We start from the raw sequence: 14,457 nt of genomic DNA, 5'->3' as shown, positions 1-14,457 counted from the left end.
TTGACACGCGTTACTGACAAAGCGTTACTGACACCACGCTACAGACACTGCGTTACTGACACCGCGTTATTGACATGCGTTACTGACACCGCGTTACTGACACACGTTACTGACACACGTTACTGACACACGTTACTGACATCGCGTTCCTGACACGCGTTACTGACACAGCGTTACTGACACCGCGTTATTGACATGCGTTACTGACACCGCGTTACTGACCGTGTTACTGACCGCATTACTGACACTGCGTTACTGACACCGTGTTATTGACACGCGTTACTGACATCGCGTTACTGACACACATTACTGACACCGCATTACTGACACTACGTTACTGACACTGCGTTACTGACACCACGTTACGGACACCGTGTAACTGACCGCGTTACTGACACCGCATTACTGACACCACGTTACGGACACCACATTATTGACACCGCGTTACTGACACCGCATTATTGACACTGCGTTACTGACACCGCATTATTGACACCGCATTATTGACGCCGCGTTATTGACACTGTGTTATTGACACGCGTTACTGACACAGCGTTACTGACAGCACGCTACAGACACTGTGTTACTGACACCGCATTATTGACACTGCGTTACTGACATCGCGTTACTGACACGCGTTACTGACACAGCGTTACTGACACCGCATTATTGACACCGCGTTACTGACACACGTTACTGACACAGCGTTACTGACACAGCGTTACTGACACCGCCTTACTGACCGCGTTACTGACCGCGTTACTGACACTGCGTTACGGACACCGCGGTATTGACACGCGTTACTGACACAGCGTTACTGACACCGCGTTACTGACACTGCGTTACGGACACCGCGTTATTGACACGCGTTACTGACACAGCGTTACTGACACCGCGTTACTGACATGCGTTACTGACACCGCGTTACTGACACCGCGTTACGGACACCGCATTATTGACACCGCATTACTGACACCGCGTTATTGACACCGTGTAACTGACCGCGTTACTGACACCGCATTACTGGCACCACGTTACGGACACCGCATTATTGACACTGCATTACTGACACCACTCTACAGACACTGCGTTACTGACACCGCATTATTGACACTGCGTTACTGACATCGCGTTACTGACACGCGTTACTGACACAGCGTTACTGACACCGCATTACTGACACCGCGTTACTGACACTGCGTTACTGACACCACGTTACGGACACCGCGTTACTGACACCGCGTTACGGACACCACATTATTGACATCGCGTTACTGACAACGCATTATTGCCGCCGCGTTACTGACACAGCGTTACTGACATCGCGTTACTGACATCGCGTTCCTGACACGCGTTACTGACACAGCGTTACTGACACCGCGTTATTGACATGCGTTACTGACACCGCGTTACTGACCGTGTTACTGACCGCATTACTGACACTGCGTTACTGACACCGTGTTATTGACACGCGTTACTGACACAGCGTTACTGACACCGCGTTACTGACACCGCGTTATTGACATGCGTTAATGACACCGCGTTACGGACACCGCATTATTGACACCGCATTACTGACACCGCGTTATTGACACCGCGTTACGGACACCGTGTAACTGACACCGCATTATTGACACCGCGTTACTGACACCGCGTTATTGACACGCGTTACTGACACCACGTTACGGACACCGTGTTACTGACCGCGTTACTGACACCGCATTATTGACACAGCGTTACTGACACGCGTTACTGACACCACGTTCCGGACACCGTGTTACTGACCGCGTTACTGACACCGCATTACTGACACCACTCTACAGACACTGCGTTACTGACACCGCATTATTGACACTGCGTTACTGACACCGCGTTACTGACACCGCATTATTGACACTGCGTTACTGACACCGCATTATTGACACTGCGTTACTGACATCGCGTTACTGACACGCGTTACTGATACAGCGTTACTGACACCGCATTACTGACACCACGTTACTGACACTGCGTTACTGACACCACGTTACGGACACCGCGTTACGGACACCGCGTTACGGACACCGCGTTACTGACACTGCGTTATTGACACCGCATTATTGACACCGCATTATTGACACCGCATTATTGACACCACGTTATTGACACTGTGTTATTGACACGCGTTACTGACACCACGCTACAGACACTGCGTTACTGACACCGCATTATTGACACTGCGAAACTGACATCGCGTTCCTGACACGCGTTACTGACACCGCGTTACTGACACTGCGTTACGGACACCGCGTTATTGACACGCGTTACTGACACAGCGTTACTGACACCGCGTTACTGACATGCGTTACTGACACCGCGTTACTGACACCGCGTTACGGACACCGCATTATTGACACCGCGTTACTGACAACGCATTATTGACACCGCGTTTCTGACACAGCGTTACTGACACAGCGTTATTGACACCGCGTTACTGACATGCGTTACTGACACCGCGTTACTGACAGGCGCTACTGACACAGCGTTACTGACACCGCATTACTGATACCGCGTTACTGACACCACGTTACGGACACCGTGTTACTGACCGCGTTACGGACACTGCATTATTGACACCGCGTTATTGACACCACGTTATTGACACTGTGTTATTGACACGCGTTACTGACAAAGCGTTACTGACACCACGCTACAGACACTGCGTTACTGACACCGCATTATTGACACTGCGTTACTGACATCGCGTTCCTGACACGCGTTACTGACACAGCGTTACTGACACCGCGTTACTGACCCCGCGTTATTGACATGTGTTACTGACACCGCGTTACTGACACACGTTACTGACACACGTTACTGACACAGCGTTACTGACACCGCGTTACTGACCGCGTTACTGACACTGCGTTACTGACACCGTGTTATTGACACGCGTTACTGACACAGCGTTACTGACACCGCGTTATTGACATGCGTTACTGACACCGCATTACGGACACCGCATTATTGACACCGCATTATTGACACCACATTACTGACACCGCGTTACTGACACCGCGTTACTGACACCGCATTATTGACACTGCTTTACTGACATCGCGTTACTGACACACATTACTGACACCGCATTACTGACACTACGTTACTGACACTGCGTTACTGACACCACGTTACGGACACCGTGTAACTGACCGCGTTACTGACACCGCATTACTGACACCACTCTACAGACACTGCGTTACTGACACCGCATTATTGACACTGCTTTACTGACATCGCGTTACTGACACACATTACTGACACCGCATTACTGACACTACGTTACTGACACTGCGTTACTGACACCACGTTACGGACACCGTGTAACTGACCGCGTTACTGACACCGCATTACTGACACCACGTTACGGACACCGCATTATTGACACCGCGTTACTGACACCGCATTATTGACACGCGTTACTGACACAGCGTTACTGACACCGCGTTACTGACACTGCGTTACGGACACCGCATTATTGACACCGCATTACTGACACCGCGTTATTGACACCGCGTTATTGACACCGTGTAACTGACCGCGTTACTGACACCGCATTACTGGCACCACGTTACGGACACCGCATTATTGACACTGCATTACTGACACCACTCTACAGACACTGCGTTACTGACACCGCATTATTGACACTGCGTTACTGACATCGCGTTACTGACACGCGTTACTGACACAGCGTTACTGACACCGCATTACTGACACCGCGTTACTGACACTGCGTTACTGACACCACGTTACGGACACCGCGTTACTGACACCGCGTTACGGACACCACATTATTGACATCGCGTTACTGACAACGCATTATTGCCGCCGCGTTACTGACACAGCGTTACTGGCATCGCGTTATTGACACTGTGTTATTGACACGCGTTACTGACACAGCGTTACTGACAGCACGCTACAGACACTGCGTTACTGACACCGCATTATTGACACTGCGTTACTGACATCGCGTTACTGACACGCGTTACTGACACAGCGTTACTGACACCGCATTATTGACACCGCGTTACTGACACACGTTACTGACACAGCGTTACTGACACAGCGTTACTGACACCGCCTTACTGACCGCGTTACTGACCGCGTTACTGACACTGCGTTACGGACACCGCGTTATTGACACGCGTTACTGACACAGCGTTACTGACACCGCGTTACTGACACTGCGTTACGGACACCGCGTTATTGACACGCGTTACTGACACAGCGTTACTGACACCGCGTTACTGACATGCGTTACTGACACCGCGTTACTGACACCGCGTTACGGACACCGCATTATTGACACCGCATTACTGACACCGTGTAACTGACCGCGTTACTGACACCGCATTACTGGCACCACGTTACGGACACCGCATTATTGACACTGCGTTACTGACATCGCGTTACTGACACGCGTTACTGACACAGCGTTACTGACACCGCATTACTGACACCGCGTTACTGACACTGCGTTACTGACACCACGTTACGGACACCGCGTTACTGACACCGCGTTACGGACACCACATTATTGACATCGCGTTACTGACAACGCATTATTGCCGCCGCGTTACTGACACAGCGTTACTGACATCGCGTTACTGACATCGCGTTCCTGACACGCGTTACTGACACAGCGTTACTGACACCGCGTTATTGACATGCGTTACTGACACCGCGTTACTGACCGTGTTACTGACCGCATTACTGACACTGCGTTACTGACACCGTGTTATTGACACGCGTTACTGACACAGCGTTACTGACACCGCGTTACTGACACCGCGTTATTGACATGCGTTAATGACACCGCGTTACGGACACCGCATTATTGACACCGCATTACTGACACCGCGTTATTGACACCGCGTTACGGACACCGTGTAACTGACACCGCATTATTGACACCGCGTTACTGACACCGCGTTATTGACACGCGTTACTGACACCACGTTACGGACACCGTGTTACTGACCGCGTTACTGACACCGCATTATTGACACAGCGTTACTGACACGCGTTACTGACACCACGTTCCGGACACCGTGTTACTGACCGCGTTACTGACACCGCATTACTGACACCACTCTACAGACACTGCGTTACTGACACCGCATTATTGACACTGCGTTACTGACACCGCGTTACTGACACCGCATTATTGACACTGCGTTACTGACACCGCATTATTGACACTGCGTTACTGACATCGCGTTACTGACACGCGTTACTGACACAGCGTTACTGACACCGCATTACTGACACCGCGTTACTGACACTGCGTTACTGACACCACGTTACGGACACCGCGTTACGGACACCGCGTTACGGACACGCGTTACTGACAAAGCGTTACTGACACCATGCTACAGACACTGCGTTACTGACACCGCATTATTGACACTGCGAAACTGACATCGCGTTCCTGACACGCGTTACTGACACAGCGTTACTGACACCGCGTTACTGACACACGTTACTGACACCACATTATTGACACCGCATTACTGACACCGCATTATTGACACCGCATTATTGACACCGCGTTATTGACACCGTGTTATTGACACGCGTTACTGACACAGCGTTACTGACACCACGCTACAGACACTGCGTTACTGACACCACGCTACAGACACTGCGTTACTGACACCACATTATTGACACCACATTACTGACACCGCGTTACTGACACCGCGTTACTGACACCACGTTCCGGACACCGTGTTACTGACCGCGTTACTGACACCGCATTACTGACACCACTCTACAGACACTGCGTTACTGACACCGCATTATTGACACTGCGTTACTGACATCGCGTTACTGACACGCGTTACTGACACCGCATTACTGACACTACGTTACTGACACTGCGTTACTGACACCACGTTACGGACACCGTGTAACTGACCGCGTTACTGACACCGCATTACTGACACCACGTTACGGACACCGCATTAATGACACTGCGTTACTGACACCGCATTATTGACACCGCATTATTGACACTGTGTTATTGACACGCGTTACTGACACAGCGTTACTGACACCGCATTATTGACACCGCATTACTGACACCGCATTATTGACACCGCATTATTGACACTGTGTTATTGACACGCGTTACTGACACAGCGTTACTGACACCGCATTATTGACACCGCATTACTGACACCGCATTATTGACACCGCATTACTGACACCGCATTATTGACACCGCATTATTGACACCGTGTTATTGACACCGTGTTATTGACACGCGTTACTGACACAGCGTTACTGACACCACGCTACAGACACTGCGTTACTGACACCGCATTATTGACACTGCGTTACTGACATCGCGTTACTGACACAGCGTTACTGACACCGCGTTATTGACACCGCGTTACTGACACACGTTACTGACACAGCGTTACTGACACAGCGTGTCAGTAACGCTGACACCGCTTGTCAGCGTTAAAGCCACCCCGGACCCAACAATGGCAACATGAGCCCCCCAGATCCCCCCAAGCAGCCACAGCAACCCAAAAACGTCCACCAGGGCCCCCCCAGAGCCACACGCAGAAGAACCAGCCCAGGGCCCGGGAGCGACCGTCACCAACACAGCCGACGAAACCTAGGCCAGCGCAGCAGCACAGGGCACAGCGGGCCGGCCCGGCGCCCCACCAGCACCCAACACCACGCCCCCCACAACCACCCGCCCCCCTCCCAGCACCCTCCACCCATCCCCCCCCCACCCCCCACCCTCCACCAAAAACAAAAACATTTAAGCAGCATCACCATTTACATCGCTGTGGTGGCTTTCGCTAGCAGGCAGAATCAGGTTGCAATATTTATATTTAATGATTTAATAAAAGGAGACCAACTTTCTGTAAAATATTTCAAATATTTTTTATTTATTTTTTTGGAAGCAGATATTTTCGCCATTGATATGTGTTCTATGAGGAGGTTCAACCAATGATTGATGTTTAAAGACCGTTTATTCTTCCAGTTAACGAGGATTGTTTTCTTGGCGATGGCGAGGGCTGCGAGTGTGGGGTGCGTTTGTTTCTGTGAAATAACGATTTCTGCTGAGTCACCGAGTAGACACGTGATCGGAGATAAAGGGAACGTACAATCCAAGATGGACGACAGTTTATGTGATACTGCGACCCAGAAGTCCTGGACGGGTGAGCACAACCATATGGCATGGAAATACGTGTCAGCAGTATTTTGGGAGCATTGAGAACAGATGTCAGATTCGGAGAAGCCCATTTTCTTCATCATATACTGAGTAATGTGTGTTCTATGAAGGATCTTATATTGGATGAGTTGAAGATTTCTGTGTTTTGTCATTTTAAATGCATTTTCACAGATTTGTGTCCAAAAGTCATGATCTAAGGTTAGTGACAGATCCGTCTCCCATTTTGAGATGGGAAGAAATATCGTATCTGTGCTTAAGAGTACTTTACAAATCTTAGAAAGGGTCTTTTTAACTGTTGGGGGAAATCTTTGTGACTTCCATAACAAATACAGGTGGCTGAGGCGGGCCCCGGAGCATTGGAATTCTTTTCTTAATTGTATTCTTTACTTGAAGATAGTGAAGGAAATTTCCGCTTCCGAGTTCATATTTTTGGAACAATTTTGTAGATGACATAAACGTATTGTCATGAAAGAGATGATGGAGTTGAGAGATTCCCTTCTGTTCCCACATACCTACATGGAAAGGTTGATTGCTAGCCTGAAAGTCAGGGTTATTCCAGATTGGAGAGAACATGCAGGGTTCCAGTTTAGAATTTGTAACTTCTAACGCTTTCCACCAGGCGGACAAGGTGGAAGAAATCATCGGGTTTTTAAAACAGTTATGCCGTTTGATGGTTGTTGTGATAAAGGGGAGATCTGCGAGTCGAATATCCTTGCAGTCCTTCTGTTCCAATTCTAACCAGTAATTAGAGTCTCTATTCGGGTGCATCCATAGTACAAGATATTGTAGCTGGTTAGCCAAGTAATAATTCATAAAATTTGGCACTTCCAGGCCTCCTTTAGATTTACTCCTCTGAAGGGTAGATAGACTAATTCTAGCTTTTTTATTTTTCCAGTAGAATTTAGTGATGGCTGAATCCAACGATTGGAAGCAGTTGGAAGTTGGTTTAAACGGAATCATTGAAAATAAATAATTGATTTGTGGTAAAATTTTCATTTTGATGGTGGCTATTCTTCCCAGAAGGGATATCGGGAGGTTATTCCAACGCTTCAGATCACTGCTGATTTTATCCAGAAGTGGGGTGAAGTTTAATCGGGTTAACTCAGACAGGAATGCAACCGACACAGTGTATTTATGCCCAGGTACTTTAAATTGCCCGTAGGAAAGGAGTAGTTTGGGTCCTGGTCTGCAGGGTTCCATGACTTTTCTGTAATGGGAAGTAATGTTGATTTTGTCCAATTGATGGAATAGTCTGAAAGTTGTGAAAATATTGTGTAATATTCAACTTGAATACTTCCTGCAGCGAAGCCGAGGGTTCTTGTAAATAAAGCAAGACATCATCAGCATATAAATTAATTTTGTGTTCTGACACCGCAGTGTTGATTCCCTTGATCCTGGTGTTTTGCCGCACTGCTGCTGCTAGAGGTTCAATAAATATTGCAAATAATAAAGGAGAGAGTGGGCAGCCCTGCCTGGTACCTCTCTGCAAGGTGAAGCTCTGTGAGGTAATCCCGTTGGTGGTTACGGTCGCTTTGGGAGAGTTATATAATACTGACACCCAGTGGCATCGTTAGGCCTATTTTAGGGGGCCGTCCGGGCCTGGTGCTTTGCCGTTAGGCATACTATCTAGGGGGCGCTATGGAGTTCATTTATAGACAGCGGAGCTTCCAGAATGTTCTTATACTCAGTTGATAGTTGAGGCATCTTCAGATTACTGAGAGGCTTCAGCCCCCCTAAAATATTCTTAAGCCCCCCTAAATAATTTGGGGTTGTTTTATAAAAATATTTTCCTTTCTTTTTTTTTGTTTTTGTTCAGTGACCAAAAATGCCGACATATTCTATTATAACCGCCAGAATATATGTTTAAAAACATGTAACCTGTCATTATTGACTTAAATCTGATCATGGATCTGTTTCCCCTCACTTCATGACGTAAGGTAGAGAACCCGTTCCACCTGTTCCTATAGAGAATGACCACATCACTGAAACTCCAGTCCACGTTTTCCCTGTGACCGCTAATTGTCGGTCCCTGCAGCGTGTTTGAAGCACACAGAGCAGAATAGAAGAGCTTTAGGAGAAGAACGTGAACGGATGGATGAAGAATGGATATAAGAAAGTTTTTCAAGAAAGTAAGTTTATCACTGCTGGTAGTAACATTTAGTTATTGTGTGACACACTTAAGGGAAACACACAGATGCATTAGCCATGGAGCTGCATGAGAACCACAGCCCTGAGCCACGCCCACAGTCTCCCTGAATCAGGGGCAGAGACCTGCAGGACCTGGAGGAACCTGCAGGTTCACGCACTGAATGGAACTCAGACACAGTGAAAAGAGAGTTACTTTTCCCTTGTGTGGATCGGATGGCTGGCGAGCTTGAGTTCAGATTCTGCAGTAGATGCAGAGCTACTAAAGGCATCCAGCATGCAGGCCTGAATGTGAGAACCTCTTTAGAGTATCACAATTGAATGAACTTCAACACTCCAGCCTGAAAACAGAGGAGGTTCTGGTGGCCTGAAAACAGAGGCTGGATGTTCTCCCAAAGATATATTGTCTCTGCACAACCTCCTTGATTCAGACATGTTTCCCTCTCTGAAGGTTCTACCCAAGTTGCCCTAACAGTGCCCGTAAGCAGCTGCTCATGTGAAAGGTCCTTTAGTGCACTGCGTCGGTTGCACTGCGTCGGTTGCACTGCGTCGGATGCACTGCGTCGGTTGCACTGCGTCGGTTGCACTGCGTCGGTTGCACTGCGTCGGTTGCATTCCTGGCTGCGTCAAACAACGGGTCAGAAAAGACTTCACAGTCTTGCAGTCATTGAAAAAGACGAGCTTCAGAATCCCAACAGAGTGATCGACTCTTAGAAACAGACGCGTTCTTTGATGCTTCCATCCATCAAGTAACTTGTAATTTTAGCCATTTTGTTTCTTGTTAATGCTGTAAACATCCTGTTGCTGTCTAAAACTGTTTGTTGTTGTTCTGTATTGAAACAGACTGAAATAATAATAATGTATAATTTATCAGTCCTTGTTAGCCGTTTGAGGTTTTGTGCTCGTACGCTACATTTGCTCACATCCTGTGCATCTCCTGGGGGCTAAGCCCCCCCCTGTCCTTAAAACCTAGTGACGCCCCTGCTGACACCCAGTGAATAAATGACTCTCCAAACCCAAGCTTGTGTAGGACGGCAAAGAGGAAGGACCAGCTAACTTTATCAAAGGCTTTTTCTGCGTCCAGCGATACAACCACTGCCTTTTTTCCAAGTCACTGCGACATACTGATCAGATTCAGCAGTCTTCTAATATTGTTGGTGGAATGTCAACCTTTAATGAATCCTGTTTGGTCGCTGTGAATTACAGACGGGATCACTGTCTCCAGCCTGGATGCGAGTGCCTTTGCTATCATTTTGATGTCGGCGTTGATTAATGATAGAGGTCAGTAGCTTGAAGGGAGGGTGGGGTCTTTGTCCGGCTTCAGTAGAAGTTTAATTGCTGCTGTATTCATGTGGGGTCGTATATGACCATTGTTTTTCATTTCTGTCACTGATCTGAAGAATAACGGCGCTAACATGGTCCAGAAATGCTTCATAAATTCAGCCGGGAAGCCGTCTGGGCCTGGTGCTTTGCCGTTAGGCATACTATCTAGGGGGCGCTATGGAGTTCATTTATAGACAGCGGAGCTTCCAGAATGTTCTTATACTCTGTTGATAGTTGAGGAGTATTCAGATTACTGAGAAATGCCTCAATATCCTCCGGGTTGGGTTTATTAGCTGCTGAATACAAGTTGTGGTAGAACGTGTAAAATATCTGATTGATTTCTTCTGGTGATTGCGTGCACTCACCATTTAACCCTTTAATTGCTGTTATGAGAGATCTTTCTCTGTTACGTTGGAGTTGATTCGCCAGAAACTTGCCTGATTTGTTATTATATTCAAAGTCGTTGTATCTCAGTTGTTGTAATATGAACTCTGTTTTCTTTGATAATATATCATCTAGTTTTAGTTTTGTGTTTTGTAGTTCAGTCCACGTTTGATTGCTTGAGTTCGCTGCGTACGCATCGGTTAATAGTTTAATTTTCTCCTCTAATTCCTTTTCCATTTTCTGTTCCTGTTTTTTTTTGTAAGAGGCATATGATATAATTTTACCTCTGATTACAGCTTTCCCTGCTTCCCAGAGTAAAGACGGAGATGAGTTTGGAGAGTCATTCATTTCCAGATAGTCTGCCCACTCTCTTCTTATGACCCTATCAAATTCTGCATCTTTAAGCAAAGAGGTGTTAAAGCGCCACGTCGACGGGGGTTCAAAGGTCGCTGCGATTTGTAAGGTGAGCGTGACCGGAGCATGATCGCTGATAATTATTGGATTAATTTTAGTAGAAATATTCTCAATCACAGAATTATTTGTGAGAAAATAATCAATTCTTGAGAATGAACGGTGCACAGAAGAAAAGAACGTGTATTCCCTCTTCATTGGATTCTTTCATCTCCAGCCGTCGCCAAGGCCAAAGTCATCCATATACTCCAGTAGTACTTTGGCTGATTGTGTACTGTAGTACTGGAGCGATCTACTGATGGATGTAGAACTGTGTTGAAGTCTCCGCCGATGATGATAGTTGAGTCTGCTGTTAGCTCGAGTAGCTGAGAGAACAATGTGTGGAAGAAGGCCGGATCATCACTATTAGGAGCGTACAGATTCACTATTGAGTATAATTTACTGAATAATAATGTATCGGCCCTCTGGATCCGTTACAGTGTTGTTTAACGTGAAGAGTAGTCTCTTGTGTATTAATATAGAGACTCCTCTTTGTCTGCTGTTATAGCAGGCAGAAAAAACTTGACTGAGATTTGTGTCTGTGAGTAATTTCTCTTCTGATTTTTGTAAATGGGTTTCTTGTAGGAGACAAATGTCTGCTTTTAATTTTGAGAGATGGTCTAAGATGTTGATTCTTTTTGCCTGAGAGCGAGCGCCACACACATTCCAAGATACGCCGCGTTACTGATGGGCAGACCACTGGGTCAGGAGCTATTGATAGCAAACACGTCATTTACACAGGGGACAGAATAGTGTGGACTGATAGAGATGCAATCTTCATCACGCTTCGAGTGAGAGGAGTAAATAAAGACTGGGCGTGGTTAACTGAGCTCATTTAATGATTGAAAATAAATCAGATAAACATTCAGCTAGAAAAGGGGTCTTGGTTTGGTTTAGGCACGCTGACATGTGTCCAGGTAGTGAGACAGCGCCGTCCACAGAGACCACGCTGTTTGGCAGGAAGGACTTCTAAATATTTCTTCATTCAAAACATCCCTTTTTAGTGAATTCAAATCAGGTCGTCATTTTTTATTAGCTTCTAGGTGATGCCTTCTTTCTGTCCATCACATACGTTTTAATATGAGTCATTGTTTTAGCTGTAGCTAATAACACATCTGGCTTATAAGCACTTCTTAATATGCAGCTGGCTTTGGGTTAGTAATTGCTGCTGGGTTCGGGTTAGTACTTAGTCAAGTACTGGTACCAGCAGCTTCTACGTTCCTGCACCTCTTTGAGTTCCTGTTCTTCTCGGAACGACTCTTCAGGCAGCGGGAGTTTGGCGTCAAGAACCTTCCAGTCTTTAGTTTCTGCCTCTCACATCATTTGCTTTAAGGAATCCTAGCATTCATTTACACATCATCCATATCGCTAAAGAAAAATGTGCAATTAACATCATGCATTTTGTCAGAGCTACTAAGGATAACAAGTATAATAACTTCTCCTGTAAACGGCAGGAAGAACAAAAGAATCAAATGAGAACGAGAAATGAAGCAAAGGAGTTTAACCACTACACACTACAGACTACACACTACAGACTACACACTACAGACTACACACTACAGACTACACACTACAGACTACAGACTACACACTACACACTACAGACTACACACTACAGACTACAGACTACACACTACAGACTACACACTACAGACTACAGACTACACACTACACACTACAGACTACACACTACAGACTACACACTACAGACTACACACTACACACTACAGACTACACACTACAGACTACAGACTACAGACTACAGACTACACACTACAGACTACAGACTACACACTACACACTACAGACTACACACTACAGACTACACACTACAGACTACACAAACACTTTGGTATCATTGTTTGAACAGCTTTTAGTTTGAGAGAGGCGATGAGGGGTTGAGCCCTCGTAAATCACTCTGCACTGCTTGAAGTTCTTTAACACTCATAAAGTTTGAACAACAATCAATTAAGCCCATCTGAAATCACAATCAGGCGTAATCAGAAATCAAGTTATTTACAGATACATAAAACAATGTTTGCTTAACATTTGTTGAATTAGAAGCTGGCGAGCTTTAAAGCATTTAAATCCTTTCTCAAGCCAAAGTGGCATGAACTCAAAAGGCTTGTTCCACCAAAGCTGAAGCCACTACTTTAATCACTTAACCAAAATCAAGTTATTTATTTGGCATTATTCAAACGCTTTGTCTCTTAAACCTTCTCCAGTTCCAGGTGGACTTTGAACGTGGCGGTGTTCCTCAGGGAGCTGCTGGTGAGGCGCTGGAGTAAGAGTGTTAAAAATGCAGAGCTATTTGGTTACATATAACTAAACATTTCTAAATAGTATTCACATAAAAAGTATTTTAAAAATATCTGATATCTTCATTTGGTTAAATGTTAGAATCCACAAAATAGTTAATCTGCAATGACAAATTAAATGACATGAACGTTAGCATTTAAAAACTCATTCATAAAAAACAATTTCTTTTTGGTTTGTGTTCAGTTAAAACACTTTTCACACAGGTTCAAAATAAACTATCCAAAATTGTAAGTACATATTTGTTAAAATAACTTTGAAAAGACGTAAAGAAATCCTTCAGCGTCTTTATCTTTGGGCATCATCAGCTTCGTTCTCACACATTTGTGAAAGGCTGACATGGTGAAAAGTAAAGTCCCAGCAAAAGGTCCTCGGCCCCCAGCCCAGTGGCGTTCATGATCCAGCACCTGAAGAGTTAACTTGGCAGCAGGGCATCGTGTACATCATGTTTGAGCAGCACAAACAGGGACCTTGAACTAGGTCCACATCCTCTGCACAGATATGTCTTTGGAGATGTTTTAAAGCAGCTTCATAGAGAATCCATGACCCAGGAGAACACCGTGAGCTCCTCCTGGGTACCTTCACCAGGACACCAACCCAAA

The sequence above is a fragment of the Brachionichthys hirsutus genome, chromosome 13, assembly GCF_040956055.1.
Source record: "Brachionichthys hirsutus isolate HB-005 chromosome 13, CSIRO-AGI_Bhir_v1, whole genome shotgun sequence".
In the NCBI taxonomy this organism is placed as follows: domain Eukaryota; kingdom Metazoa; phylum Chordata; class Actinopteri; order Lophiiformes; family Brachionichthyidae; genus Brachionichthys; species Brachionichthys hirsutus.
This window is presented reverse-complemented; position numbering follows the sequence as displayed.